The sequence below is a fragment of the Pleurodeles waltl genome, chromosome 5 (assembly GCF_031143425.1).
Source record: "Pleurodeles waltl isolate 20211129_DDA chromosome 5, aPleWal1.hap1.20221129, whole genome shotgun sequence".
Classification (NCBI taxonomy): Eukaryota; Metazoa; Chordata; class Amphibia; order Caudata; family Salamandridae; genus Pleurodeles; species Pleurodeles waltl.
In genome coordinates this window covers 667,116,473-667,143,120 of record NC_090444.1, presented here as the reverse complement: position 1 = coordinate 667,143,120, position 26,648 = coordinate 667,116,473, and the positions used below count along the sequence as shown (strand labels likewise).

At 43.0% G+C, this 26,648-nt stretch overlaps 1 protein-coding gene across 1 annotated transcript in view; it reads left to right on the top strand.

Moving 5' to 3' along the window:
* HS3ST5 (heparan sulfate-glucosamine 3-sulfotransferase 5) overlaps positions 1-26,648 on the top strand; it is a 514,857-nt gene that overhangs the window by 173,367 nt on the left and 314,842 nt on the right. The window contains exon 2 of the mRNA XM_069234547.1: positions 8,598-8,747. The gene's annotated coding sequence lies outside the window, so the exon portion shown is untranslated. The remainder of the gene's footprint in view (positions 1-8,597; positions 8,748-26,648) is intronic.

Genomic DNA, 26,648 nt, shown 5'->3' with positions numbered 1-26,648 from the left:
TGGGATAATGGTATTTACCATGTGTGGTAAATACTTTAACCTATCATCGTGAGCCTCACAAATTAAGGCAACATCTCCACCCCCATTAGGTGGACCATGCATTTTTAAATATGCTGTAACAGCAGGTTTGCAATAAGCAGGAATATTTGTTACATTCAATATTTTTTCAATCAGAGATGGGGCATACTATTGGGGGAATCCTTTGAAATGTTCAATCTTGAACAATTTACAGGCAAATATAGCTGCTTCATATATTTCTGTGGAGGATACAATTCCTAACACCATGGACATCTCCTTTTTAAGGTGCATAAGGGACCTTGGGCACATAAGATAACTACTCTGGAGACCTAATAAATAGGTACCTGAACGGTAGACCTAGGTGGCACCATGTTATGTGGTTCACACTAAAAGGTAGGACGGCATGTTAAGGAGGTAGAACTTCAGGACCCGGAGACTACGTCCATCTACACCATTAGTAAATAGCGACCCAATTCCTAGCAAGCTCACAAGCCCTCACCTGAACCCTCAACCTTCCCAGGGTAACAGATGATTACACTATCCTCGATCATGGAACTCTCTCTCCCAAGGAAGTTGTGGAAACAGGTCTTACCCCTTTAATTGTTTACTCACGCATGTCAAGGGTAAACAATATGAAAAATACCGTTTTCAAACAATTATTGAAATAATCCTATTCTTGCATAGAGAGGATGAGCTGCAATAATTAGGCAGATGAAACAAAGCAATGTATCCAGCATTACTAACAGGGTGAAAAAATACACAGTCTAGCCATGGCAATTTTAGATCTATTTTCCTACCTAGCAGTATCTACAATAAGAGAGCATAGCGGGGCATATCCTCTGCCTGAACCTGATCTAATGGGATAGCCTGAGATCCCCATACCAGGAAAGCTGTACCAGGGTGCTAGTTTAGAATAGAGTCAGCAATTCTTCTCTGCCAGATGAAAGATCAGAAGAGCTGCATAGCAAACATAACAATCGTCCAGGACAGAAATGGCTGGAATACTCCTTTGATTCTTCTGGGTCGGTGTATGGTTAGAGACCACAGCTGTGATGCAATGATATGTCTAAATGTTAGAAGTTGTCTCTAAAAGGGCAACACAAGCACTAGGATATCTCATATTGTATTCCTAGCCTTGAACAGAGTGTACAGACTATATGTTGAGAAAGTATAACTCAAAACAAGCAGCATGTACAATGCCTTCTCAGAATAATATTGTGCAAGTATAAAGTGTGTAAAAAGTCATTGCCAAAATGCGATGGCAGCTAAAATGTATAAAATATAAAATAGAAATTGAGCTAAAAAAGAGAACCAATGTGGCCCAATGAAGGCCTCACAAGAGTGCCTTACTTGCAATGACGGTCTAAGGATAGTCTTGGAAAGTGGAAGGTTGTGCTGTGGTTAAAGATTTTTGAATGATGAGAAATGGTACTGTAATACTAGAGCTTGCAAAATGAAAAAAGGTGAATGGCAAGAAGAACACCATGCAGAAGGCAACACAAGAAAGAAGAGAGCATGCTAGGATATATTTTTGAATGTACAACTAGTCATGATGAACATGTGTCATTTGAAATGTACTTTTTCGGTGCACATTGTCTGGATGTCAGCCTTTTACAGTAAACATTCCTAATGGGAGCTTACATCCACCAGGCAAACAGCAGTAATGGGGATTTTTTACATCAAGGCATGATAGAGTTGTTCATGTGCACAGCCAATTGACTCTGAAACATCCAAGACAGTTTTATATTCTTTGACAATATTGTGACATTTTGTGGCAAAAAACATTTTCAAAGAAGGTTTTACACACACACACACACATTGTATATGCACCTTGCCATTCAAATACATCATGTGACATAAAACTTCATATTAACACAATGTAGGCATAGATTATACTCCTTAAGATACTTGGTGTCCATGAGACATATAGTTGTAGGGAACATACATATGAGAAGTATATTTTTGCACCAAGATGTGTTTTATATCTCAGAAATGAAAGGCAAACACTCTGGATTGTGGGGCATAATTTCAATATGTCTGTCTTCCTGGCAAGATGATCATATAGTTTCTCTAGAAATGTTTGGAATTCGGTGAAGATGTTTTAGATAATGAAACATTATTTCAATACATCTTTGGGAAATAACTTGTTCTATGCAATCAATGGTAACAAAATCTTCTCAAATAATTTCATGTAGGAGAACAAAGATGCCTTGGGCACGATCAAATGGATATAACTAGATCAACAATGATGAAGTTAACATCTCAGGGAAATAAGGTAGTCATTTAAAAATTATTATAAACTAACATAAAACAATTTTTGCAGTGAAAATCATTAGAAGAAATGTATCATTTGAAAGTTAACAGAAATATGTTTGAGGAAATCTGACAAATACAATTACCAACAGAGTAGCTTGACAAATCAGTTTGTAATTTTTCTAGTCAGGAATAATTTCTGAAATGAATTAATAAAAAATGGAAAATGCTTCTTTTAGTGAGTTAAAAGAAAGGTTTTGAAATGGTAATGGCCAAATATAAATATACAGTTTATTCTTACCTGCGAGGTTAAATGAATAATTTTTAAAAGTCACAAAGGGTTTGCGTGTATGAAAGAAAATAATACTTTTGACACTGCTCATAAATAATTTAAATGTTCATCTTTAAAAGCAAGTAGTACAGCACACTTAGGCCCTCATTACAACCCTGGCGGTCAGTGTAGAAGTGGCGGTAATACCGCCAACAGGCCGACAGAAAAAAAAAATCGCCATTACAAGCATAGCGGTTTCCGCCATGCCCAACCGCCAATTCTGCACTCCGACGCCAGGGTGGTAACGACCGCTGGGCTGGAGACTTCGGTCCAGCCCAGCAGCCGTCACTAGACCGCCGGCCGTATCAGGACTCCGCATACCGCCATGGATTTTGTGGGGTTTTGTACCGTCCCTGATAGTGCCAGGGAATTCGCCCTCCCCAGAGTCCTCCCCCCAAACCCACGACCCCCCTAGCACCCCCCTAGCACCCCCCTAAGGTGTCAGGACCCCCTCCCCACCCCTGCCCCACCCTCCCACAAAAACATTGGCACACACACCCCCACCCTCCTACATGAACACTCACACAACTAATACACACACGCACACATACACGCACACATGCACATAGACATATACGCACACATTTCCCGTACACACAACACACCCCCTCTATGCATGCATACACGTACTCACAGACACCCTCTACACACTCACACGCACACCCCCATGCACGCACACAACACACAACACCCACTCACCTCCCTCCCCTAACAGACGATCACCTTACCTTGTCCGGCGATCCTCCGGGAGGGAACGGGATCCATGGGGGCTGCTCCGCCGCCAGCACCCTGTCACTAGAACACCGCCACGCTGAATCTTGGGTTGTGATTCAGTGGGCAGTGTTCTGATGACGTGGCGGTAGAGGTGGAGCAGCCTCCACTTCACCGCCGACCGCCAGAATGGCTGCTGGTGGCTTTCCGTCCGAAAAAGGGCAGAGGGCTGACAGCAGTCATAATACACTGGGTAGAAGACCGCCTACACTGGCACTCTTCGGCCCAGCGGTACTTCGGCGGTCTTGGAAAAAGACCACTGAGGTCCAAATGAGGGCCTTAATACCAAACATTTTTATTTGCAGATTCTTGTATCCAGATACTAGACTTTCATTTATAAAGAGGACAAGGCATGAAAATGGCATTGTTTTGTTTGTTCATATAACACATCAGATATCCACAAAGTAGCCTAGCATTGTCTTTTATAATTATCAACCAACAAAAATGTATATTTTAATGGCATAAGTTTCTTACAAACGGTAGACAGTCTAGTTGGCAAACAAATATTTCAAACTTTTTGAAATATCCTTCAAGTGGTCATTCTAAAAGGAAGATTTTAATAAACATATTTTCATGTTTTAGCAGACATACTGTCTTTCTCTCTAACATCTCCTGCAGTGTAAAGGGTAAATTTAATCATTTGTTTCTTCCTACCAATGAAAATTCCTCTAAACATGAACCTCGTTTTGCTTCAGGAATGAAGATTTAGGGTATTTCATTAAAAGACATGTAGTCACGTTAACCCAGCAGTTAAATCCATGACTGTTTCCAAAGAAAAGGATAATCACAATGTCATGGCTGGTTAGATGAATATTTAAAAGTACTCCCTTTGTCCTTTGATAGCCTACAGCTATAAGGGCTGATGAACAAGTAGGCAACCTCTACTATCCATTCAGTCATGTTGGATGTATGCTGCCCTCTTATTGTCCTATAATAGAATCAATTCTTAGTAGATTTGACAGGCTCATTAAATCATTGAGAGGCTTGTATGCCAACAATAAGTTATGGCTTCTGTAGGGGTGGAATGCACAATGCTAGTCTGGCATTGCAGTTCAATATATAATCAATATATTCTTCACGATTTTCATATTATATTTGCACAAAATACCTGTTTCAACTTCGCCCTCCATCTTGGTAGTGTTGTATTCCTGGTTGCTGTACCTTCATCTTTTGTTTTGCTGCACTGTAAATCTTTGCAATTAATATAGTTCATCTATCTTGGATGAGACATAATATTTTGCTTCCTTGTACTGGAGGTACTGGGTTTTTGATCTTCACAAGGTAGTTTTTTGATGAGAACATTCAGGCCAGTGTGAATTCAGTACTACACTGTGACTCGGAGATTTACAGTGTTACCTTTAAATGTTTGTGGTATTAATTGTGCAAGGAAGGTTTGAGTCACATGGCTTGTGTGCAGTATGATTTTCTTTGTAGACTGACAGGATGGGATTGGTTCTCCTTTGGAAAATATGATCACCATCTCCTTGGGCTCTGATGCAGGAGATCATCTTTACTCCCAACAGTATGTTAAGGTCTAGATCTCTCTCCTTCCCAGAAAATTATCCCACTCCTACACACATACTGTCAACTTCGGCACCTTGCAAGATTCCTGCATCTGTATTGACGGTTTATGAACTCTTGAGATTCTGCTTACTTGGTATAGCAAATGTACCTTAGTCACTATTTTGGATGCAAATGGAGAAATGTTTGATGCTACACTTTTAGCATGCTTAAAAGACTAGGGCCCTACTTATGACCTTGGCGGATGGGATGCTCCATCACAAAGATGACAGATATCCCATATGCCATAATATAGGTTCCATTATATCCTATGGAACTTGTAAATCGGTGGGCAGGATATCTGTCATGTTTGTGAAAGAGTATCCCATCCGTCATGGTCGAAACCAGGCCCTAGGTATATCTGAATGGATTACTTCCAGTTGAGCAGACCATCTTCAATAAGAGGAGTTATCAATTTTATAGTGCTTTTGACTTGGTCCAGGTCATGAGTCTTTCCAAACTTCACATGTCTAATTCTCTGCACCGTGTTTACTGTGTACATCAAAACTTTTTATGTGGTAAACTTGCTGGGTGGGGCTATCCTTTTGATAAATGAATCCCCTGCACAAACTTCATACAGAGACAGTGTTCTGTCTAAGGGTAGGAAAGAAATGTCAGTCTGTAACTCTGCATTCCTGTGCTTGGTGGTGCCAAGCATGGAAACATTCTTACATCTCTCCTACCATTTAGATAATATCTGAGAAATTAATTAAATTCAGGCACCAGGAGAAGGCTATGATTATGACAAAATAGGACACTGTGAAAATGGCTAATTTCTTCTTGAAATAATCCAGTTGCACAATTTCTTCAATTCACATTATTTAACTTTAGCTGTTAAGAATGGGTTTAAAGTGAGCGTGGCACTAGGTTCAGTTACAGCACTCAATCACTTCAACACTTGACAAAGGCCTTTCTGTTCATCTTGTGATTAGCCCACTGAAGAACTTCCCAATAGTTATAACTAAAGCCACAATACTGGTTCCACAGTCTAAACATTGTTTAACACCATGGATGTATATGTATACACCCATGTGAGCAGTACTATTGTAACAAGTTTAGTTTCATGAAGGCATACTTCCTCTGTTTGAAGAAGTGGAATCTCTTTCAGGTAGTTGATCTGATTGATTCTTAAAGTATATTCTTAATTATTTATCCACCAAGATTTACTCCATTATCTTCTTAAGACACCTCTTAAGACACTTAGGTCTGTATGTAGAGTTTGGAGTAAGTTTTACTAGCTCACACATGTGGCAAATGTCTCAGACACCAATTGTAAATGTATTGTAACCTTTGGAACTTATAATACAGCAGGTGGGAAGGTCATCATGTTTTAACTGAGTATCCCACCTGCCAAACTCTAAATAAAGCCTTAGATTTAAGTCTCTATCATAAGATCTTCTTTCCCACCCGTCCCCCTCAAATGCTGTGGCCTTCCAAGAGTTCCACTTTTGGTCACAAAATCCTCTTTCCCACCCATCCCCCTCAAATGCTATGGACTTCCAAGAATTCCACTTTTAGTCACCACAGATTTCCGACAATGAAAGTTACTTGAGTTGGGAGTCTCTATGATTTACGCATATCCTCACAGTGTTATTCATCTGTCTCCACATAGTTCCTCGATGTCAGCATAACAGTAGGAAACATTAAACTCTTAAAATAACCATAAAAAATGCTAGTAAAAAAAGAGGTGATATCTTAATTCGACAATGTTCCAGTCAGATTACTAAAAACAATCTGTCTTTGGACATCTCATTCTGAGTCTTTAGACATCAGCAGGGGCCTGGATCAGCATCAACAGTAGCACCAATATGTGCTTGTAGTGTATGACACAGGTTTTACCACTTCTTACAGTACACCTCCCCTTAGTCTGTTGCCTCCATCTCTTTCGTGGGTCTTTCAGCTCAGCCACATTTTTCTAGGCAGCTTGTGTGTGGTGTCAGTTGTGGTTCAAGCCTAATATTTGCAGTAGTGAGAGAGAGCCCAGATGTGTAACAATAGTTGTCCTTTCTGGTCTTCTTGTGGGGTGTTTTTATTTTTAATTCATAGGCTACATATTGGTGCATATTATTTCTGGTAGTGTAAAATTAATGTAAAATGAGTGATACAACAGGAATGTCACATTGCAGTCTCATTATCCTAATACTTAGATGTGCACAAGCTCTCAGTCAAACATGAATAGTCAAAAACATAGCTTCCTTTCTGAACATTGCACAGGATAAGATAGATTTTTGTAGCTATTTTGTCCATGTTCTTCTTGTTGGTCCCAACAAATTCATATTTTTCCTTCCACTTCCCGTCTATACGCAGCCAAACTCAACATTCCCTTGTCCAACTGATGACCTTCTAGACTGTGAGAGATCGATCCACATTCTGAACAAGTATGAATATACAATGTGGTCCCCCTTTATGTGGGTTTTAAATGTCTGTGATGAATACAGACATTTTACAAAACAGCACATGCAATATGGCAAACACATACATTATGCAATGGTCTCATAAATACGTGCATAGCACATCAATGGGTGTTAAGACACATGTAAGGATAGAATCATAAATGTGGACATTTAAAAACAATGTTTTCAGGGAATCACAGTTTTGGACCTCTCTTACTCCTCCCTAGCCTTTTTGACTATTATGAACTTCCAAACATCCTTTTCAAACTTCGCCCTCCTTTATATCCAATTCACCCAACTAACAAGCACACATGTCCTCTATAACCAATAATGACTCAAAACTTTTTTTTCTAATCAATTTTCAATATTCCATCTCTATTGAAAGCACTACTAAGCACATGAGAACTTGAGTGCACAAACTTAAGAAGCTTACTACAGCTAATCACATAAAAAACAAAAATTTCTAATGCCACGGGTCTCGCATTTGCTCGAGCTAGAGCTATTAGTGCTGTAAACTCCTAACCGGACTTCTCTTGCCACATAAATTGAAAGAAAGAAACTAGCAGGATTGCGCTGAAATTGAAAAACAAAAAACCTGTGTGGCAAATAAAAAGATAAAGTAGTGCAGAAATCAGGCTGAAAACATGGAGCCTCATGTGTTTTCAGTAGTTGGCCGGTGCGCTCGAGGAGGGCTGAACACCGGAAAAGGCATGACATATACATTCCTTTCACTAATGAAATCAAGCGAATTTTAAAAGGCAAGGACACAAACCAATGAAAGTGACAGGCATGACATGGGCGTGGTTAAAAGCCCAAAGAGGGACGGAACTGGTGTGCTTGACCCTTAAAAACAAGCACATATTTTCTAACTACTATTTAACTCTAACCTTGGGCTCTGGATAGCGTGTGACTCGCCATATCAATGCCTCATCAGGAGTAGTAACCGCTACATAAATGGCCTTTACATTTACAATCGCAATAATCTAGTGTCATGTACAGAACCAGTGCAATGAAATATGTAGAAATGATTAAAGTGCAAGATAACTCTGCACTATGCTTTGAAAAATTGTCAAAATTATTCAAATAAACTTGTAACGTCAAAAAAGATCTCTTTTCATCAAACAGACTGAAAAATCATGTTAGTCAAAATAAGTTTTTATTCATTTTCTGTCACCTTCGTTATTGTAAAATATGTTCTCTTCTCCAGAAAGTGGTTTGTACAACAAAGTAAGTAACATAAGTAATATATTTTCATTTTGACTTTTTTCTAGAGTTACCTCCTCAAGGTTTACTTAAGCCCGGAAGTGAGATGAGTCCGTTACTAGAAGCATGCCCATGAGCGACTGAAAGCTGGGGTTTTAAAAAAAGAAGGAGATCTGTCTCTGCAGGCCCCTTGAGCCACCAGGTTCCATCCATATGAGGTCAGTCTTCTTGCTGCATTTTAATACGTGTAGTATTTCTCCTATGAATGCTTAATTAAAGGTCTATTTTTCCCCCTTTTTAATGGCATTTTGCCTGTATGGACGAGAAGATAATCATTCCAGCTAAATTCAAAATATTTACTTTGGGTTGTATTTTAGGGGTGCTAATTCAGTGTAATATAAACTTAATTCTACTCTGGAAATATCTGTTAATCATTAAAGTGGAAGGCAGAGATCTCTTGCATTCAGATTTAAGATTTTGGTGTTTAGCAAGGCATGCTTTCAATTTGGAGTAGTCCTGTTCAAAGTCCTCCTAAATGTATTTTATTAACTGCTCTACCTGTCGACTATTCACTGGATTTTCTTACGATTTAATGTGAATCTAGGAGGAAAGGTAAATTGGGTGGTCAAGTGGCCCCCAAACAAGCTGACGCTCATATTTCTGCTGTAACTAAAGGAGGCACAGTTTCCGAAACTTTCTTAAATCCTTGCATATTATTTTCATATTACAGCTGCATTCTAATGTCAGAATGGACTTGTAGTAAGAGCCAGCAGTGATGTTACAGTGCTCTATGCTTCAGTCAGCGAAGAGGAAACGTCCCTCTTCTCTAGAAACAATGGAAAAGCTTAGCTGATCCGTCCACATAAAATATGCACAGGAATCTGGGGGACAAAAACAAGCTCACACCTCCTACAGGTCATGCAGAAACTGTCTCAAAATAAACCTTTGGAATGCAATGGGTCTCGTGTTTGCTCGTCTATTAGCGTTGTAAACTCCTAACGGGAATTTCCTTGCCACATAAACTAATAATGAAAAGTAAAACAGTTTCACATATGTGAGCCGATAGTCACCATGTGCGTGAAGGAGACACAAAAGGAAACAAAAGGTTGCTTGCAGTGAAGCTTATCGGCAAAAGTGTATTTATCCATGTAACCAGCAAAAGTGCAATTATCCATGTAACAGGGTCAATGTCATGCAAAGCGCTCGACTTCTGCCCAGCGAGATCGCGCCGTGCAGGAAATTAAAAGATAAAGTAGTCCAGAAACCAGCGGAAAACACGGAGCCTCGTATGTTTTCAGTAGTTTACCAGTACACTTGAGGAGGGCTAAACACCGGAAAAGGCATGACGTATGCATGCCTTTCACAAATGGAATCAATCGATTTTTAACAGGCAAGCCCACAAACTAATGAAAGTGACAGGCGTGACATGGGTATGGTTAGAAGCCGACAGAGAGATTACAACATGGGCCAGAGCGCTTGCGCACGCTCGACCCTAGAAAGAAGGGTGATGGCGTGTATTCATGCATGCATCATGACGCTGTGGTGGCTCAGCATTATGCAGTATGCAGAGGCATATTTCACTACAGATGTGTGTGCCTACAGCATGACGCAGCAGTCATTTCTTAATTTCTTTTCTTTTGATCTTTGTCCTCTTCTGTGTCCTCCTTGTCATACTCCTTCTGGTTCTCTTGGTTGTTCTCTATCTTGTCTTCCTCTGGGCCATGGTACTATTTCTGGTCCTCAATCCCCAGGTCCTTTTGCTCCTGATTTTCTTAGTTTTGCTCTACCTGATCCTACTGGTGCTTTTCCTTCTGGCCCTACTGATTCTGATGCTCTAGGTCCTGATCTTCTAGTTCTCGCCGTCTTCTGGGTCTGGTCTTCCAAGTCAACCCTGGATTTGTTCACCTGTTCCTGGTCCCTCAGACCTCACATTGTGTGTCCTCCTGATCCTTTGTGATCCTTTGAGTCCTTCTTTTCTTCTAGGTCCTATTTATCCTGGTCTCCATGTCCCTGATGTTCCTGGCCTTTATCTTCCATGGAGACATCCTTTTCTTGGTCATTCTTGGCTAGTATTTTGATCCTGTCCCACTGGGATTGGTCCCATTTGTCTGGCCTTCTTGTCTGCGACCTTCCAAGCTCTGCTCTTCATGTTTCTGTGTGCCATGGTCTTTCTGGCAGTCCTATTCCTCCTTGCCCTAACCCTTCTTGCCACTCTGGTTCTGGTCCTTATGTCTGGTCCTCCCACAGGTACTCCTGTTCTCCTTGGTCCTAAACCTCTTGTCCTGCTAATAATAATTTTAAAAAACAGAAACGTTTTTTTTTTTTTTTTAATTGAATAGCCTGACAGAAAATGACAACAGCAGGGACTTCAATTTTTTTTTTTAAAGCATTTAAAAAAAAAAGATCATGAGGGAAAGTTGGGTCCCATTGGAGGAACAGTTAATGGTAGTCGGTGCTGGAGAAGAAAATGAGGGAGTGGGGGGAGAAGACTGGGAGAAGGAACAAGAGAGCAGCTTCAAGGGGAGAGTTGAAAATACAAAAAAAATAGAAACAAAAAATCCATGTTACGGGAAGCAATGGACTTGCTGACGTAGTGGAGGAGAGAGCCTAATGTTGCATGCAGGAGCAATTGTGTTTGACCACATTTTGACCATTACGTTTTTGTCAATGATTGGTCACCCTTCTAGACTCCCCCATCCTGATCTCCTCCTTCGGGACTTCTCTTCTTTCTCTGCCCTGTCCTCCTCCACTTCCTTCCACTCATGGTCCCCTATTTACTGCTTCTCCTCTTGGTGTTGCTTTTGGTTCTTATCTTTCTTTTGGTCTTTGTACTCTTCTGTGTCCTCCTTGTCATACTCCTTCTGGTTCTCTTGGTTGTTCTCTACCTTGTCTTCCTCTGGGCCATGGTACTATTTCTGGTCCTCAATCCCCAGGTCCTTTTGCTCCTGATTTTCTTAGTTTTGCTCTACCTGATCCTACTGGTGCTTTTCCTTCTGGCCCTACTGATTCTGATGCTCTAGGTCCTGATCTTCTAGTTCTCGCCGTCTTCTGGGTCTGGTCTTCCAAGTCAACCCTGGATTTGTTCACCTGTTCCTGAACCCTCAGACCTCACATTGTGTGTCCTCCTGATCCTTTGTGATCCTTTGAGTCCTTCTTTTCTTCTACAGTGTATTTATCCTGGTCTCCATGTCCCTGATGTTCCTGGCCTTTATCTTCCATGGAGACATCCTTTTCTTGGTCATTCTTGGCTAGTATTTTGATCCTGTCCCACTGGGATTGGTCCCATTTGTCTGGCCTTCTTGTCTGCGACCTTCCAAGCTCTGCTCTTCATGTTTCTGTGTGCCATGGTCTTTCTGGCAGTCCTATTCCTCCTTGCCCTAACCCTTCTTGCCACTCTGGTTCTGGTCCTTATGTCTGGTCCTCCCACAGGTACTCCTGTTCTCCTTGGTCCTAAACCTCTTGTCCTGCTAATAATAATTTTAAAAAACAGAAAAGTTTTTTTTTTTTTTTTTTTATTGAATAGCCTGACAGAAAATGACAACAGCAGGGACTTCAATTTTTTTTTTAAAGCATTTTTAAAAAAAAGATCATGAGGGAAAGTTGGGTCCCATTGGAGGAACAGTTATTGGTAGTCGGTGCTGGAGAAGAAAATGGGGGAGTGGGGGGAGAAGACTGGGAGAAGGAACAAGAGAGCAGTTTCAAGGGGAGAGTTGAAAATACAAAAAAAATAGAAACAAAAAATCCACGTTACGGGAAGCAATGGACTTGCTGACGTAGGGGAGGAGAGAGCCTAATGTTGAATGCAGGAGGAATGTGTAGGTATCTTTGGGGGCAACTTTAGCAACACAAGAGGATGATGGACAGAGTGCTGAACAATGCAAACACTCACCCTCAGTCACAGATCTTGGTTTAATCCATCGTTCTTTTGATTACCATGCCACCCCAGTTTGGACCAAGCCGAATGCAAATCAGTCTTGACCCTGTTCCTCATGGGAATAGTCCAGCCCGAACTGCCAAGCCAGGTCCTCCCTGTACCGGAAACAAGCATCCTGGGACCGACTTCAGGGTTTCACCCTTCATCAGCCAGGGTAGCTTGAACCTAGTGGCACAGTGAGCAAGGGACCCACGTCTGGGCATACCTTTCCCTAATGGACGGAGTGCTGAACAATGCAAACACTCACCCTCAGTCACAGATCTTGGTTTAATCCATCGTTCTTTTGCTCATCATGCCACCCCAATTTGGACCCAGCCGTATGCAAATCAGTCTTGACCCTGTTCCTCATGGGAACAGTCCAGCCCGAACTGCCAAGCCAGGACCTCCCTGGACGGGAAACAAGCATTGTGGGCCCGGTTTCAGGGTTTCACCCTTCATCAGCCAGGCTAGCTTGAATCCAGTGGCACAGTGAGCAAGAGACCCACGTCTGGGCATACCCTTCCCACTTAGGGCAACTTTAGCAACACAAGAGAATGATGGACAGAGTGCTGAACAATGCAAACACTCACCCCCAGTCACAGAACTGGGTTTAATCCATCGTTCTTTTGCTCACCATGCTACCCCAATTAGGTATCATTGGGGGCAACATCGTACAGCAGAGAGAGCAAGAAAACACATGTACATCCAGGAGTGTTCAAATCAAGAGAAAACATTGAATGTGAGCAGTGGAAGAATACAAGTCCACCAGTGGAAGGGATGGTAAGGAAGCTAGGCTTCAGGGGAGAGACAAACACAAGAAGAAGGAAAGCCATCAAATAAGAAGCAAGCAAATGAGAGGGACAACTAAGCCAACCAGTGATAAGCAATAAGCTGGACAAAATCCCACTGCAAGTTTTGATGTAGTTCACAATAGGTCTTTTGACAACAGGCAGCTAAGAGTTGACCGTAGAGAAGACCTAAAAAGGAGGCCACTCACTGGAAATATGGCAAGGAGACACTGTTTCTTCCCATAAATAATATCTTGAACACCAGGATAAAGAAATTAAGAGACCAGCTGTCTGGCAATTGGTGCCCTACAAGGGGTCAAACTCTCTCTACAAATATAATTAGAGAGATTATTTTTGTATTTTGCCACATTTATGTTAGTTATGTTTTTTTATCCTTGAATTTAGCTTAGAAAATCAAACTTTAAATAATGGCCGTTTGTTATCTCCTACAATTTTTACAATTGTTTTCATTTCACTGACATTCATTTTCTGCAGATTGAGAGAAAACATGGAGTATATACAAAATGTAATTCATATTCTCATGCATAACAAAATGCACGTTGTCAGGTGCTTTAATGTTTCCTGCTTGTAAGTTTATCATAAATATGCAACACAGATGTTACATAAATTACACTTATAGAGCTTGAGGAAAAATAATGTCTCTCTGCTTTGAGAGTCAAAGATAAAGGGCATTCTGCTCCATGCTGTTTCTAAGGCAGCCAGCCATAATGACAATGTATCTGCTTTTGTACAGAGTTACTTGTTCTCATGACCTCCCCTCTAGATTTGCCAAGGTTATCTCCATGGTTGACAGCCAGTACTAAAGAAATCAGAACTTGGTTATCTACAAAGCATCTTGATTTTTCCTTTTGCTCAACCTCTCCCTTTACATGCATTCATGTATGTTCCTAAATTATTTAATTTCTGACATCATGGTCTAAAGGTGTAAATAGTCAAGGGTAAAACAGTCGAGCCAACAGAACATATATCAGAATCTGTCCTTTTCTGTATCCCTCTGAGGTGAGTAAAAAAAACAAGTCCTACCAGAGAACTACTTGTCTTAAAGCTGACTGCTCTTCTGCAAATTGGCACATTGGTCCTTGCTGTCTGAGCTATTCAGACTGGTGCCTAGAAGCCAGTAACGATGGCAAGAATACAGAGGCCAATTCTTATTGGTTGAGGGGCGGCCAGCCAATTTGGTACAAAAAGCAGGTTCTCTGAGCAATTGTGTTTGACCACATTTTGACAATTGCGTTTTTGTCAATGATTGGTCACCCTTCTAGACTCCCCCATCCTGATCTCCTCCTTCGGGACTTCTCTTCTTTCTCTGCCCTGTCCTCCTCCACCTCCTTCCACTCATGGTCCTCCATTTACTGCTTCTCCTCTTGGTGTTGCTTTTGGTTCTTATCTTTCTTTTGGTCTTTGTCCTCTTCTGTGTCCTCCTTGTCATACTCCTTCTGGTTCTCTTTGTCGTTCTCTACCTTGTCTTCCTCTGGGCCATGGTACTATTTCTGGTCCTCAATCCCCATGTCCTTTTGCTCCTGATTTTCTTATTTTTGCTCTACTTGATCCTACTGGTGCTTTTCCTTTTGGCCCTATTGATTCTGATGCTCTAGGTCCTGATCTTCTAGTCCTCGCCGTCTTCTGGGTCTGGTCGTCCAAGTCAACCCTGGATTTGTTCACCTGTTCCTGGTCCCCCAGACCTCACAGTGTGTGTCCTCCTGATCCTTTGTCATCCTTTGAGTCCTTCTTTTCTTCTAGGTCCTATTTCTCCTGGTCTCCATGTCCCTGATGTTCCTGGCCTTTATCTTCCATGGAGACATCCTTTTCTTGGTCATTCTTGGCTAGTATTTTGATCCTCTCCCACTGGAATTGGTCCCATTTGTCTGGCCTTCTTGTCTACGACCTTCCAAGCTCTGCTCTTCATGTTTCTGTGTGCCATGGTCTTTCTGGCACTCCTATTCCTCCTTGTCCTAACCCTTCTTGCCACTCTGGTTCTGGTCCTTCTGTCTGGTCCTCCCACAAGTATTCCTGTTCTCCTTCGTCCTAAACCTCTTGTCCTGCTATAAGTTCTTGCTTTCCTACGGGGCATCCCCCACTCTCTCCTGGTTTTCTGTTTGTCTTCCTGAGATACAAGCAGGAGATTGGTTTGAGCCAAATATGTCCCTCAGCGAACCAGTCCCCACCCCCCTGATAGCTTGTTAAATGTTTTTACAGGAGGTGTGCACTCGGATAATTAAAGTTACAAGTTACAAAACTGCAGACTGTGAAATTTCAAACATTTAGCAGAATGTGGGAATTTTGCACATCTTGCCAATGTAATTTACTTTTCACTCATGGCTAATTTTAAAGTAACTCGGAGGAACTGGAGCGTTCTATGTGCTTGCTAATTATTGCATGATGCATGCTTTCGTATTTGTTTTTCTTTTATGGAAGATGATCAACCAATTATGTGAAAACTCTTACTCACTTTTCTATGTTTCTATTGGTTCAGGAATTTGCATGACACTGATATATTTTAATTTAACATTTAAAGCACAGTTTTGGATGCCCTCATATGATGTGTTTGATATAGGTAGGTTTTAATTTGTGTGCGTTTTGTGCAGTAACCTTAGGTATTTCTTAATTACATTAAAGTGTGAAATGAATTCTGCTCTGGTCACAAACTGCTTTTTCAGCAGTCCTTCTTCAAACAATTTAATGTTCTGGTTAATGTTGAGGAGGCCCGTGACAGACCTTTCTTTATTGCAAATAACCATGCTGCTTGTTCCTCAATATTTTTGTTTCAGTCCCAATGTTTAAACCTATTTAGTTACTTATTTACATCTATTCAAATCGCTGTACAAAATAATAACTAACTAAATAAACTGGTACAAAGTGAGAATACTCCAAGAGCAGCATACAAAACAATTGGGCAAGCTTGACTAGAGAAGGGAGAATCATAAGGTGGTCGAGGAATAACTGTAAGAAATAAAAAGGGCCTGATTTAGATCTTGGTAAGGGAATACTTCGTCACAAACATGACGGATATCCTGTCCGCTTTATTACGATCTCCATAGGATATCATGGGATCATAATAAGGTGGACGGGCGTCACATATTCCCCTCCACCAGGATCTAAATCAGGCCCTTAGTGCCAGAATGATGGATTGAGAGGGAGCGTAAAGAAGAAACCAAGGAGAATAAATAATGTGGAGCGAGAGAATGAGTGAATTTGAATGGAAAACAGAGAAAAGAAAACTTTAATTGAGCTGGAAGCAGGAGCAATCGCATAAGAGTGAGGTAAAGATAAATATGCACTTCTTTGGCAGGGGAGCAAAGAAGTTGCAAACAAGAGTTCTGGGTTATTAGAAGATTGATAGTCACATATTCAAGAAAAATAACATAAGGAGAATAAACGGAGTTAGATCAGGAAAGGGTTAAGAATTGAAAGCACATCTTAGAAGGAGAAAAATAAAGAAATTACTTAAACTTATGTATGATACATAAATGTAGTCAAAATGGCTTTCTGATATTTGGTCACCAATAACTGTAGTATTCAAAGAAATTGATAAAATGTACACTAGATTGGATACAAGTTTACAATTCATCGTCTTTCCCTATCCAATTGTCTCATAACAAGTTGCTCTTCAAAAGGAGGTGGATAAAGTATACCCTTTATTGGTTACTTGGCGGTAGTAGCACCCCATTTTGAGGTGGGTTACGAGGCTGAAGCTTGGAATGGGTAATAACGTGAGGTACCAGGGATCACTGGGTCTTGGATCGCATATTTGCATATTTCCATGCACTTCTGGTCACGTTTTCCACCTGCATCTGTCAGATGGCATATATGACCAGAAAAACTATACTACTACAAGTGTAGAATCTCAACGCGTAATACCAGATGAGATTTTGAAACCCTGGTAAAACTGTGACATTTGCAATCGTGCAGAGTGGTATAGCCACACAAAAGTATGCAAATAACACTCCACTCATCTTGTAAAGACGTGTCTAAGTTCAGTCCCAAGAGCAATAATTGATCGTTTCATTAAAACACCATGGCCACTCCCCCTCACAGTTCTATTTGTATGGGGCGCTGAAAACATGCAATTACATTTACAGTGAAAGTTTCGTGATGATGCTAATATGAGAACTTGTCCAACGATATTATGAGCCCTTAATGGATGAAGTTTTTTAAATTTAAAAAGTGTATGTAGTGTTGTCAGCAGGCAGCCTTACAACGATTAAACCATTTTTCGAACTTGGAAACAAATTTACAGTCATGTACGGGATCGGTATGTACAACAGGTTGGAAGGTAGCTGTGTGGGTTGATGCTGTCACTGGACAGAAATGTGCATATTCTGTGGGTGGGAGTTTCAAATCTTGACAATACTTGTATTGCCTGTTATCCACAACATTTTGGTTTCTGTTGTGTTAGTTAACATTTAGGCCCTGATTGCAGGTGGGCTGGTAAATTCTGATTGCTGCTCAAACTCCTTTTCCCCAGGGACTGTAATTCCTAGTACTTCAGTAAACACCGCACCCACTGCCATTTTCCTCTGATACAGTCTACCCACTAAATGTTACTAGTGAAAAGTTGTACTACACACAAATCACAAACTCTGCATTTAATTCGTTCTTTTCCGGGGGAAGCGAGAATAGGGGGTATTACTTTAAATACTGCACACCGCGGTGTCGGTATTTACCAGTGCAGTACACTCCACCTACTTCTCTGGCCCAATTAATCGGGGCCTTATACTTGTTTTCACAGTAGTTCAATGCTTAAAAGCATTACCATCTTATAAATGCAGTTTAAAACAGTCAAGTGAGTTGTAAATCCTTGCAATTATGAATGCTGCTGTTGTCAGAAGCGAACTAAAATAGAGTCTAGTTAAATTTGAAGCATGAAGGAAGCCTCGGGAAAAGATGTCACTGGAGACAATGAAAGGAAAACAGCACACTGCTCCTTTCCTCTGGGGGTGCTGACTGCTGCTGCTCTGCATAGGCTTAAGGATACTCGGTGTTTACTATTTTAACACGGATGTTGAATATGTTGGCCTCTCTCCAACGTACACATATTTCATCATTTGGGAGTTGTGTTGTTATTCTCTTTGACCTATTTCTTCCTTTTTAAATGGTTGGTTGAAGAAGATAGTAACCTTACAGTTCTGGCACACAGTTCTTCAGAACAACCCTTAATCCCTCAAAAAATAAATAAGAGACATAAAATCTTCAAACGTCTGAATATCTATTGTACTGTAGCTGTGTCAAGTAAAAAATATGGCATATATATCCTTGTTTGCGTTCTTAGCACGACACACGTAGGTCTGGTTATCCTAAATCCTGCCACATCGCCTTTTAATCCCGAATTTTCACTCTAACGGACCAGTGCTTAATTTGTGCTTGTTGTTTCCGGTGCTGAGCACCGGCACTTATTTTTGAGGCCCGGCGCTTATTTTTCTGCCTCGAGCATGTGCTGCGAGCAAAAGGCACTTACAGGAAAGACGGAGGAAGGGAAGTACGAAAAAGCGTCAGAAAGAGAGATAGCAGAAAGCTGCAGGACTGAGCTGAAGGGGCGGGGAGTGGCTTTAAATGGAATGAAGTGGCCCGAGATGGCTTCAGGATTACGCTGCCTCAGTATTCCGTGTTCCCGTATTTAGTTGCAGCGGCCGCGTGCTTAAGTGAAGGGCTTTGGCACGGGCACGTTTTCATTTATAATTTAAGCACTGTAACGGACTAGAGTCCTGGAATAAATACATTGGGCATAAGCGATGCCTGGCTATCGGGACTAGACTGTATTTGTGTCTGATATGAGATTATGACCTGATCACAAATTTTGCCTTGTTTCCGGTATCTGGCTGCGTGAATTCCTCCCGGTGTAATCAGGAGTACTTAATTTCAGCAGGTAGTAGCGCTGCATTTTTTTAACGCTTCCGGTCACGTTTTTGGCACAACCTCAAAATCTCAAAACATGTCAGGCCCTGCAGCTGACCCCATTGTGCATGGATAAAGGCTGAGCACAGAGTGGGAAGCTTGGTGTGGCGCATGTGTGCAGGGCATGCCCTGCAACCAATCCCTGCAACACAGTGAAAGGCAAGACAGCTGCCTGACATACTTGAAGAGTGTGCAGCAGGGGTTAGGTAATGGAAAGAGTTTGTGAAATGGCATAAAAAAATACTGAAATATTTGTTGACAGTAAGTCTGTTTGCACTGAAATGCCTCTTTTTGAATGTTCATCCCCATACTTTTGATCTGATGCTGCTGGTTTTTAAATTGAGCATGGTAGCGTGCAAGAGCTGCTTTTCTGACGTGTTGGTATGAATTTGGGCTTTTAACCATGCCCACCGCACACCGTCATTATCACTCGTTCATGGGCTTGCCTTTCAAAAATCCTTTGTTTTCGTTGGTAAATGCTTTACGTTTGTCCCTCATTAGGGCAGTTTTGTTACCGCTTTGGCCATCAACGCTGTTACATGGATAATTGCACTTTTGCCGATAACTTTGACTGCAAGCAAACTTCTTTTTCATTTTGTGTCTCTCTTTGCGCTCACGATTATGGCAACGGTGGTGCTTTGAATCGGCTCACTTATGTCAACTGTTTTACTTTTTATTTTCAGTTTGTGTGGCAAGAAAAGTCCAGTTAGGAATTTACAACACTAAAAGCACTAACTCGAGCAAACGCAAGCCCATTGTGTTGTAAATGCTTGTTTGACTCAGAGAGTACACTGAGACCTGCTAACCAGACCTCAGTGCCAGTGTTCTGACCCCATGCAAAGTATATGTCAAATTGGAAACACCCAATTGGCAAGGCCTGACTTACATATCAGTCCCTAGTATATGGTCCATTTAGGGCTGCAGCCCTGTTTGTACCACCTTTCGTGTGACAAAACTGAAACTGGCTCCCAGCCTGCCACTGCAGACTGGAAGTACAGTGTTATCACTGTGAGTCTGACTTGGCCATTTAAACTAATAGTAAAGCCATTCTGCCCCTTTACAGTATTTATAAGACTCCCCTAAGGCAGGTCCAGAGAGCCCTACTTCAGGGAACTATATATTGTTAAATTAAGTGAGACATATGTATTTTAATATGTTGCAACACTTCCAAATTGCCGTTTTGCTGTGGATAAAGTTGATAGCCCCATTGGCTAACACAGGGTGGTTAGGTGGCATCCCTACCCAGCTAACATTTTACTGGGACTACCCAACTGGGTCATGTGAGGTATCAAATTATTCACAACTTTAAATGTGATCTGATGCTAAGGTTGAAATTAATTTCACTATAAAATGGTTAGCCACTTTTAGAAAAGTGACCACTCTGTGCTCTGCTCGTACTGCGGCCTCACAGAGGCACACAGACTCAGACAGCTTTCTCACTACCTGGGGAGCCATGAGAATGACTCCCAGGCTCAAGGCCAGAGGCAATGCTGAAGCAGTGAGGTGTCACCTCTTCCACCAGCATTGCCACTCAGGGGATTAGTCTGGGGGCGTGCTCTTTTGAAGGGCTACATAGCCCAACAACCCTGAGCAGGATACCTTTTGTCCTTGTAGACAGTATGGTTTTACTGTTAGTGTGTTGACCCCAGGTAGCCACACCTCTAAGGTGGACTGCCTTTCTCCTCACAACCAAGGAAGGGACGTGCCATCTTGAAGGGGACAAGAATGTGACATTATGGGATAGGCAATTGCCACACATTACAGGAACTTCATCACTAAGTAGGAGGAGACCCAGTAGCCCATTGGCTAGTGACCGCATGGTTTTCTCAGGGCACTTTCCAGAGATAAATATGGCACATCTGGCACATTGACCCTTAGTACTCTTCTGGATCTGGAAGGAGAACGAGAAGAAGACCACTCTGCACCTGTTGGAAGTGCACAAAGAGAGGCTGTAATGCCGGATCAACTGCACTTGCTGCTCTTTGGGCTAGTGGAGTTTGGACCCTGTCCTGAATGCCTACCTCTGGGGAAAGCTGGCCCTTGGCCCCAGACTGAGCAGAGATTCCAGGGGTCAAATGGCTGGTCCCCAGAACAGCACTGGGGAAATTAAAGCTGCAGGAGCCCAAGCCGCCTCTCTGGTAGCCACTGTAGAAGTCTTGCCGTTACCAAAAGCCGGGCAGCCCCAAGGATTATTCAGAGACAGTCAATAGGTGCACCTGTGTCTGCTGGACTCGTGAGTGTTGGTTGTGACTGGATTCCCCCCCGCCCCCCCCCCCCCAGAGGGACACCAGCCTCCACCAAAGATTTGCACCATGACCGCTGTGATGCAAAAGGGCAAGGTCTACATTGGCAGCCCTTGAAACCCCGAAAAACCCATAATTCTGTGGCCAGAGTAACACCCACTCCCTTGTGGATCAAAGACTCGACCAGACTTCACCCCTATGGATCGCCCAGAAACAGGAGCATACTTGAGCATCTTTGAGCCTGAATCCCTCAGCATCAGGACCACTCCATTGTCATCTATGGCAGTCATCCTATACATTTTGGATCTTGCTCTAAAAATGCTCTAGTGGCCAGGTATCTGTGCAAAGTATCCTCTCTGGCCACCTGAACCTTTGTCCTGCTGGATTTGGTTGCTCAACTCGGTCTGTAGTTGCTGAACTAATTTTTCCAAACTTTTGAAAAGTTTCCAAAGTTTTTGTTGACCAATGCTTGTTTGAAGTTGATGCTAAAGTTATTTATTCCTTTAAAAATCTATGTCTCTGGAACCCTCCAGTGGATTTTGATGATCAAGGTCTCTACAGATACATAAACATTGTATCTAGTTTTATAACCTGGTGTTTTGTTTCTTTCATGTCTTGTGACTTTCTTATTCCGTTGCTTGGTGTTGTTAAATGCTTTACAAATTGTTCCTTTGCTAAGCCTTACTGCTCACAGCCTCAGCTATCCAGGGTTGAGCTAAAGGTTGAATAAACATATCTGACTGGACCCAAGATGGTATTTGTGAGTGTACCTCATGATAGGGTTACCCAGCCATAACACATAGTACACCTCAAATCCTCTCTTCTTAAGATATTAAAGTATTTAAAAAAACACTTATAAGTAGCCTCCTTAAAAACAAAGTTCAAGTGAAGTTATGGTTACTAAGCAAAACCAAAAATAAACCCTTGAAATTGCTAAGGTATGTTTAAGGTTAATTTATCAAGGCAAAGCTTATGACTCTTAATATTTACATAAAAGGTAACAGGGTTTAGCAACAAACATCCTAAAATTATCCAAACTAATTATGTATAAAGCTGTCATCAATAGTTTCAATTTCAAAGACACCTTGGTAGAATCATTGACTTAAGAGTGATGGGACAATTCAGCATCATTGTTTAATTGTGGTGGGAAGCACTTGGTAGGTCTGTCTTTTATTCTAATTTTTAATTGGGCTGTGGTTTTCAACTTCAGTTATTTTCTGATTTGTTTAAAAAAAATATAAATTTTTGGGGGGGCATGGCTAGCAGCCGATGGGGTGAGACGTGTTTCTTCCGGCTCCTGCCCTGGGATTCCCCATCCCCCATCCCTGGCCATCCTGCCTCTACGTAAGTCCCACTAGCCCCAGATATAGTGGGGTCCCACACTGACCTATGTGGGCCCTGACGAGACACCCCAAAGGCAGCACAAGCAAAAACAATCCAGCCCTTTTGCTCTTGTTCAACAACCTAGTGGCAGAGACGAGGGCCGCATCAAGATGGCGGTACCCAGTTTATGGGTGAGTGAGAAGCCCGGAGAGTGAAGAGAGGCCAGACAACATAGTTCAGAGCCTGGGGAGGTGACAAGCCCCTGTGCTGCCCATTCTGAGCATCCCTAACTGTGCTGGGGGGATTGCCGGCCCGGCTTGCTGGGGCGGCAGTGAAACCTCCGCGGCCTGAAGAGAGGGAGCCGAGGGCCACGGCAAGATGGCGACGCCCAGACTGCAGGTATGTGAGATTGCCTGAGGAAGAAGAGAGGAACGACAGCAAAGCCAAGGGCCACCTGAGGCGACCCGAGATCTCTGAGACACCTGCCAAGGGCATTCCTGACAGCATCGCAGAGAGTGCCTACCTGGCCCGCATAGGTGGCAGCAGGGCCACCGAGATCCGGGGAGAAGTAACTGCGACATGCTAGGGGCCTGGCGGCACAGCAGAGATACCTGGGAGACCCATTGCAGCCAAAGTGCAGAGGTGAGAGTGAGGGTCCGCATCTTTGCTACTGCAGGGAGAGGCAGGGGGTCCCTTGCAGTGGCCTGCTGAGATTTTGCAGCAGTGGCCGCTGCAGCCTAGATGAGGTGCGCAAGTATCGACCACCTGGTGCTGAGTGGCTCCAGAAAAGTGGTGCCTGAGTGACCAGCCCATGAGGGCCGAGTGGAGCAGGCGCCTAAGTTCGCTTCTGCAGGCATGGGGCTGATCTCGAGGACTCCAGAGACGTGGGAATGCCTGGACCTTCACTCCTCAGAACCAGGGCTATATTGGGACTGAAGTACTTGTACAGTGGAGCACATGTTTTCAGGACTTTAGGGGGCTGTGCACAGATGGAGTGCTGAACATTAGAGCGGTGCAGGCGAGCCATGGACCAGTGCAGACCTGCGACAGGTGCACAACTTGTACGAGTGGTGAGATGGAGGGACCCATGGGCGAATGCGTTTCACTGAGCAGCAAATGACTACCTAAGAGTGTCAAACCAATCTTTGTGAACAATACCAAGTGTTGAGCGATGCAGTGGTGGATCCCATGTGGCAGTGACTGTTGAAGAGCTGAGTGATAGAAGTAGCCGAGTACACAGTGGTTGAAGGACGCTACCAGAAGTGAGGGAGGAGGCTCTGGGAAGCTGACTCCTCAGCTGCGTGTCTGAAGAAAGGCTGGCTAAGCACACTGTGCCTGGGCATTAGTATGATATTGTTGCATCGGAGGCTGAGAAGCCTGGCAGTGGGTTCTTATAGTTGCAATTGAAACTGAATAACCGCTGCAACCAGTAGGGAGATCTGCTTCTGGCGTGTTAACAAAATGTACTGCTGGCTAGACGGCAAACGAGAAGCACCCTGCCCTGGATATAACAAAGGTATCCTGAGCGGGGCCCTGAGGAGCTACGTGAAACCAGCTCGAGACTCTTCAATCCGGACGACAAGAGGAGAAGAGTAAAGGGCCCCTCAGCGGCTGGTAGACAGCAAGCAGGATATAGGAGAGGATCAGAGCTGCCGAGAGGGTGCCCGGAAAGTAGCGCTCAGTCAGGCCTCTAGCAGGCCTCTAGAAAGCTAACCTTACCTGGGAAAGACACACTTCCCAATATGGGTAAAATATCAAGGAAAAAAGATTGTACAACTGGAGCCACTGACAGTGGGGAACTGGGTACAGAAGGGATGGTGATCCTGGCAGGAGAACTCCCGCAGGGCCCCACGCTGACGACTATTCTGCAAGCAATCACAACCATTAGGGAAGCACTGGAAACCAAGATAGATGCACTTGGCGCGGGCCTCAGTTTACTTAAGGATGACCATAGGTGGTTGTCAGAAACAGTCACTACAACAGAAAGAATATTGACAGAGCTCCACCCAGATGTAACTTCCATGCAGGCCAGGATGGCTGTGATGGAGAATAAAGTGCATGCCCTAATTCTTTGTGCAGAAGACAATGAGAACAGGGCACTTCCGAAACCGTGACCATATATTGACGAGAGCACGAGCAAAGGCTGACATTGTGGTGGACAACCACATGGTGATGATTTTCCCTGACTTTATTAAAGCAACACAGAAGCAGAGAGCATTGTTTGCAAAAGCAAAAGGGAGGCTATGGCAGTTGAACATGAAATGTGCAATGCTGTTTCTTGCCTGATTACAAGTCTCAACTTCTGAAGGAATGCACTTTTTTCAAGAGGTATGGGACTGGCTGGATATGCATGCGCACGCTGGGCCCAGTCAAGAACCCCATTGGGAAGTGAGACACCAAAAGAAAAGGAAAAAGAGAGACATGAATGGCTCTAGAGAGGGCACACAGTCTGAGACAGAAGCACTGAGAGGCCAACAGAGGGCAGTAGAGACAGCAGCAGCGATGAGTAAGAGGAGGGGGGAAGAAGCTATTAAGATAACCGAGAATGCCACAAGTGATGCCGCCTTGTCCAGTGATGACATTACCACTGCCCACTCGGATGAAGAATTGCCTAAAGTTACACCAGGGACGGCAAACAAATTATTTTGAGGACAAGAGAGAAAGCAATCTGAGTGGTATGATGTTAAACTAATTCAAGCAGGAGTTCCCATTATTTGCTCAACTGTGGGGGTACTACGCGATTCCTTCCTGCTCAGTTGAAGAGTGCAGCTAGTGATTTCTTCTTTTCACCTTTCAGTTGATGTCCTAAATGCTTTGCATGACTGAATGGTCTTAACTATAGATACCATTGCTGAACGGGCTATATATAATGTTGCAATAGTGCCAGCGGGTGGGGGGGAGCTGGGTTGGGCATGACTTGCTGTCCACCACCACCCTCCTTAGCTTGCTGGTGGGTGCTCCCACAAGATTTTTGTAGAAGCATTATTTTTTAGATGAGGGAGAAGACCTACTTGTCCCCCCGAGGGGGAGTTATTAGGATGTTTGTTATCCGTTATTGAGTTATGGGGAGCTGGGTGTCCTCGATTACTTACCTGCAATCTTGCTTAATTAGACATGCAGGGACCCTGCAGGGGATGGGGTAGTATTAGCTAGTGCAGAAGTTATTAGAGACAAGATGGTCCTTGGCAGCTACTACAACATATACGATAATTACTTGGAACATTAGGGGGATGCACACCATGACTAAGCGCTATAAGATTCATGCCTATCTCCAGCGGAGCAGGGCACAGGTTTCCCTCCTGCAGGAAACTCATCTCACTGCTAAAGAAGGGCTAGCATTACAACGTAGATGGCGAGGCAACATTTTTTACACCACATACTCCACGTATGCATGAGGGGCACTGGTCTGGGTGCAGGCGGTAGTCCCCTTTCAGCATATGGGCCGTATGATAGACCCGGCAGGTAGATATGTGGTTATGATGGGCCACTTAGATGCCAAGACATAGTACTGGGTAGTATTTATGGCCTTAATGTTGATCAAATGTGCTTTTTCACAGAATTATCCGAGTACTAGCATCCCACTTGACAGGCTTAGTTATATTGGGGGAGGTTATAACTGTGTAGTGAATTTAATGTTGGACCAATCGCATCCGCCCCTGCCTGGCATGCAGACCGAGTGAGTGGCCCGCCTCTTCTCGTGGGGGTGCTCCAGCACCCCCACGACCATGATTATTCTTACTATTCATCCCTGTTTGATCTCCATGTGAGATTAGATACCTTCCTATGCACCCCAGACATCCATGCACAAGCGCATATGACTGAATAACTCCCCCACATCATATCTGATAATAATCCCCTGTTGCTGTATCTTAAGGGAAGGAACGAGCGCCCTAGCATACCGACTTCATGATTTAGGCTGGAGAAATCTGGAGGATCCGG